General features: G+C 36.6%; 1 long non-coding RNA gene across 1 annotated transcript; it reads right to left on the reverse strand.

The window, feature by feature from the left end:
• Nucleotides 1-403: 403 nt before the first annotated feature.
• Nucleotides 404-4,494, reverse strand: LOC141423086 (uncharacterized). The gene is made up of 2 exons (XR_012447741.1): nt 4,048-4,494; nt 404-719 (listed from the first exon to the last, which is right to left on the reverse strand). It is a non-coding gene; the product is annotated as an uncharacterized lncRNA (long non-coding RNA).
• Between the last annotated feature and the right edge of the window lie 1,408 nt (nt 4,495-5,902).

Raw genomic sequence — 5,902 nt, forward strand, 5'->3', positions numbered from 1 at the left:
GGGGTTGAACTTAGGCTTTTGCACTTGATAGGTAGGTACTTTACACTTGAGTTACACCTTCAGCCCCTATTTCCACTCTTTAAACTATTGAGAAAATGACTAATCAGCTTCAATATGCAATGTAAAAGACAAATTAAAAACAAAAACAAATAAATGAAAAAAAACAAAAACAGTCTTATGAAAAGTTGTAGAATTTGCTCCATTTTTATACTTCCTAGTAGTTTCAGGTAATAGACAGAAATGTGTAACTGAATTCAGAGTATTTAACTATAAAAAAAATTCCTTAGAACCAAAAAGCTTTCTCTTGATTATAGTGCAAGGTTACTATGAAGGATAAAGTCTGGGAGATAGTTTCTAGTCCACAGTTGATCTGGAATCCAGAAGATTCTTACAAAATAAAAGGTTGTTGAATGTCTTTTATTTCCCCAGGGTCACATATTTCTAATGAGTTCATTTTTTTAAAACTTTTTTTAAGCAATGTTCACTTTGGAGTTTTGCCACAAAATTATTTACAACGGAAAGTCTCAAAATTGCTTAGGTATTTGAAATTTGAGTGGCTATTTAAATGCACTCTTGATGAGAACGTCTTTCTTATCGTATAATACAATGCCTTGGGCTGAATAGATATTTGATGAACATGTGTTGACTTAAATGGGATTGTTGATTTGATGAGATTCACCTCCACTTATATACTCAGGGAAATGTCAGGATCTCAGTCACTGAAAGAGAAATAAAAACATACTTCTTACGTATATAATCAATTGCTGATGATGTTTGACATGACAGGAGCCTATTCATTTGATAAATGAGGAAAACATTGGCATGAGACATATAAGGAACCATGGGAGAAAACCATGAAAAGATAAGGGCTATTGCTGGTTCCTAGTAATAACTGGGAGTCAGAAACAGAACCTCAACAATGCCAGTTCTCTCTCTCCTGCTTTCATTTATCCTTCTCTCTGCATTGACTTCATTCTCTCTGAGCCCACACTGACTTCCTCCACAGGAAGGGAAAATGGACACCACCAGTAGAAAACTCTTCACCCACAGCTTCTATCTCTAGCATAGGTTAACTCGTCTCCATCTTAGTCAACTAGTTCCAAGTGCCCACCTATCAACCAATCAACTATGACTAAGTAAGTATTCCACTTGTATCTTCATGACTAGAGCAAGGAGAGACCAGTTCCCAAAGACTGGAAGTTCTCCCAGAAGAAAGGAGGGGAGGGTACAGCATGGGTAAATGCAGGAGCTCAAGACAGATAAAAATCAAAATAGTGGTAATTCATCCAAACAGATATCTTTTTGTTGATAGTTATCTTTCTTTTTATATTTTTTTCTTCTTTCTTTCTTTTATTTATTTATATTTTTTGTAGTAGTGGGGTTTGAACTCAGGACCTTGCTTGCTAGGCAAGTGTTCCACCATTTGAGCTATGCCCACAGCCCTGATATTTTTATTATTATTATTAGAATAATAAAATGGCAATGTGAATTTAAGCCAGCCATGAGTTATAAACAGAACTATAATATGTTTATAGTTCTTTAAAAATTTTTATTAAGGTATAATTAAAATTCAATTACCCATATAAGTTTAAAGTGTACAACTTAAAACATTTTGACATATATATATATCCATGAACTCAACCATGGTCTTGAAAATGAACCCAACCATGGTCTTGAAAATGAACCCATCTATCCCTGCCAAAAGTTCCCTCCTGCCTCTTTATAATTTGTCTCTCCTACTTCTCCTCCAACCCCCTTATCCCCATGCAATCAATGAGTTTCCTATCACCATAAAGATATTTGCAGTTTCTAGAATTTTGTATAAAAGGAATAACACAGTCTGTACTCTTCTATGTCTTATTATATTCAACATAACTATTTTGAGGTTCATCCATGTTATATAGTGCATCAATAGTTTATTCTTTTATTGCTAAACAGAATTCCATTATATGGTGCTATAGACTGAATTATGTACCACCCCCCCCCCAGAATTCCTATGAAGAAGCCCTTAGAATCTGATAGATTAGAATATGACAATATTTGGAGATAAGAATTTTAAATATATAATGAAGTCAAAATGAGGCTACTAGGGTAAGCCCTAATCCAACCTGACTAGTGTCCTTACAAGAAGAAGAGATTAGGACACAAAAAGAGAGATATCAAGGATGCAGGCACCAAGAAAAGAACATATTAGGTCATCACAATGAAATGATGGAGAGAGACCCCAGAAGAAACCAAACCTGTTGACACCTTGATCTCAGACCTTTAGCCTCCAGAACTGTGACAGAATGAATTCTATTGTTTAAGTCACTCAGTCTGTGATATTTTGTTACAGCAGCTCTAGCAATTGAATGCATCTAGATTTACCACAATTTGTTTATTCATTACTCTATTGATAGACATTTGGGTTGTTTCCAGTTTGGGATTATTACAAATAAAGCTGCTATGAAAATTCATGTACAAATCTTTTTATGAATATAACTTATCATTTCATTTGGATAAACACCAAGAACTTATGGCTCAATCATATGGTGTGTTGTAAGAAATCAGTTTTCAAAAGTGGTTATACTATTTTACATTCGAACCAGTAGTATGGCAGAGTTCCAATTATTCCATATCCTCACCAAAACTTGATATCCACAGTCTTTTCAAATGTAGACATCCTAGTAGATCTGAATTGGCATCTCATTGTGGCTTTCATTTGCATTTTTCTAATGCCTAGTGAATTGGAACATATTTCACTTGCATATTTACCATCCATATATTTTCTTAGATGAATGCCTCACATTACAAACTCTATCTTTCTAGGGATTTGCTTCCTTCCTTTCTTCCTTCTTTCTTTTTCTTCTTCTTCTTTCTCCTTCTTCTTCTTCTTCTTCTTCTTCTTCTTCTTCTTCTTCTTCTTCTTCTTCTTCTTCTTCTTCTTCTTCTTCTTCTTCTTCTTTCTTCTTTGTATTTCTAAAACTTGCTTGAGTTTTGTTCTGAGGAGGTAATTATACAGAAAAAATTTAACCCTTTTGGAGCTTGCATTTAAGCTCTGTTGAGTGAAACTAGTGCAGAATCTAGTTCAGAACTATTGTGAAGGAAAACCCACTGAGTACTCAACCAGATGACCCTGTGTTATGAGGAATTCTACTCTGTTTGGTAGGAATAGAAACTATTTCCAGTCTTCCTGCCTGAGTTAGTTCCAGTTAGTTGTTTCCTCTTATTCCCCTGACTGATTCTTTCCTGAGAGTGAAGTAATTTCCTCACATGGATGTGTTAACCACTGCTAAATGGGAGTAGGGGACACTCTACATCTATCTAGAGTTTTCTCTATGGGCATTTGTCTCACCCTGAGCTCCACAGTTGCCCAAATCTTTCTTCTCAACTCAGAGAAGCTGCCAGGTCCCCCCCACATGCACACACACATACACACACACACATGTACACACATACATGGAGACACACATATTTGCAAATCTTGTACAAGAGGGTGAGGCTATAACTCAGCTCACTTCACTTGTTCCCCATCTCCCAGAGACCTCTGTTCTTCACTGACTAATGTTCAATGTCATGAGAGCCTTATACTTGGGGCTTAGATATTTTTTAGTTGTTTGGATCAAAATATAAAGCTAGTTCCTGTTATTACATTTTTTTCTGAAAGTAGACATCTGTATTCTTCCTTATTCAATATATTTTTTTTTTATATGGAAAATTATTTGCAATATAATTAGAAGGCTTTCTATACTGATTAAAACAGGGATCAGAAAAGTTTCTCTGTAAAGAGACAGATCATAAATATTTTAGACATTGTAGGCCACATATGGTCTCTGTCACATAGTCTTTTCTAATGTACAAAAAAATTTAAAGTTCTTTTCATGGGCTTTACAAAAACAAGTCTTAAGCTCGATTGGACCCACAGGTCATAGTTTGTTGAAGACTGAGTTAGAACAATGTAGTCTGAAAAAAAAAAAAAGCCCAAAATATTAGTGAGTTAACACAAGAGACAGATTTCCCACACAAGTCCAAAATAGGTGTTCTTGGTTAGTACACACCTATTCTTACCTTCCAAGTTGTGAGTCAGGGGCCAAGATTTCTTCTATCTCACAGCTCCATTATTTTCACACAAAGCTTCCGAGATCTTCACTATCATAGTAGAAAAGGTGTGGAGTACTTCTGGGCAACTCCTCAAGACATATATTACTTATTCCCACCTTTCATCGTTCAGAGCTCATTTACATCAGCACATACAACCTCAAGAGAGGCTAGGAACCCTAGTTTTGCTATGTTCCCAAAAGAAAGAAAAAACAGACTTGGGGAGCAGCTAGCTTATAAAACATCCTTTCAATTAAAGTAGTCATGCCCCAATTACACATCTCCTTTGCTAGGATATTATTCACGCTGTCAGTTCCATGCATAACATGCCAGATGAGGAGTTTCATGAGTCCCATTGATAACTGTACCCTGTTAGTCTTTCATTCTCCTCTACAGCGCCCAGCTCCTGAACACAAGAGCCACATTCTCACAGAAGTAAACATCCAGTCTTGAGGCCCCACCCTCTCTTTCTCACTTCCCTATTGCTCCATAAAAGAAGCCATTGCAAATGGGACTATGCCCAGCTTATATCTTTCATTAAAGATAGGATTTCATTAAGAAACCAGATCTCCTTACCACCCTGATATTGTCTATCTTACTCAATTGATGCAGCCCTTAAGAGGTCTGGGTTCTCTTTGAGGGGAGAGTTTTTGCCTTATTAGTCTTTCTATTTTTGGTGCCCAAAACATATTAAGTACTCAAAATGGTTTCTATATCAATTAATTTTGTACCTACTGATGACTGGTCCATTAAATTCCTATACATGAAAGATATGCCACACTTCACTTGGAGAATCAGTTACCCTTATTTCAAATTCATTTATAATCTTCCTACCTCCACTGGAGACGTTCTTATAATGGCCCTTATTATTATCTCCGAGTTTTTTAGATGTATAAATATATTAGCCTCCAAATTGCTAAAACAATGAGTGTTTCTATTTAACTAAAGCATAAAATGCATGGAAAAATAGTAAACATTTCATTTATTACTTTTTAAAGCTCTCTGATAATAGCAACGGGTCTTCTGTCTCACCCTTATACCCCCAAAACACACATGCCATTCAACTCTAGAAAGAGGTCTAAACCTCCCTCCAAATTTCTGCTAATTCATGAGACTGGCATTCTCACACCACCTCCCTCACCCCATCTTGGTTTTCTGTGTCCAGTAACGGTCTCTGCCTTACCATACCACACCCAGATGTTTTGCAGTCAGTCCTTTCTCTCTTTCACATACATTCTTTTTTTTTCTTTCTTTTATTATTCATATGTGCATACAAAGCTAGGGTCATTTCTCCCCCCTGTCCCCACTCCCTCCCTTACCACCCACTCCACCCCCTCCCTCTCGCCCCAACCCCCTCAATACCCAGCAGAAACTATTTTTTCCCTTATTTCTAATTTTGTTGTAGAGAGAGTATAAGCAATAATAGGAAGGAACAAGGGTTTTTGCTGGTTGAGATAAGGATAGCTATACAGAGCATTGACTCACATTGATTTCCTGTGCATGTGTGTTACCTTCTAGGTTAATTATTTTTGATCTAATCTTTTCTCTAATTCCTGGTCCCCTTTTCATATTGTACTCAGTTGCTTTTAAGGTATCTGCTTTAGTTTCTCTGCGTTAAGGGCAACAAATGCTAGCTAGTTTTTTAGGTGTCTTACCTAACCTCACCCCTCCCTTGTGTGTTCTCGCTTTTATCATGTGCTCAAAGTCCAATCCCATTGTTGTGTTTGCCCTTGATCTAATGTCCACATATGAGGGAGAACATACGATTTTTGGTCTTTGGGGCCAGGCTAACCTCACTCAGAATGATGTTCTCCAATTCCATCCA

Source organism: Castor canadensis, chromosome 5 (genome assembly GCF_047511655.1).
Source record: "Castor canadensis chromosome 5, mCasCan1.hap1v2, whole genome shotgun sequence".
NCBI lineage: Eukaryota > Metazoa > Chordata > Mammalia > Rodentia > Castoridae > Castor > Castor canadensis.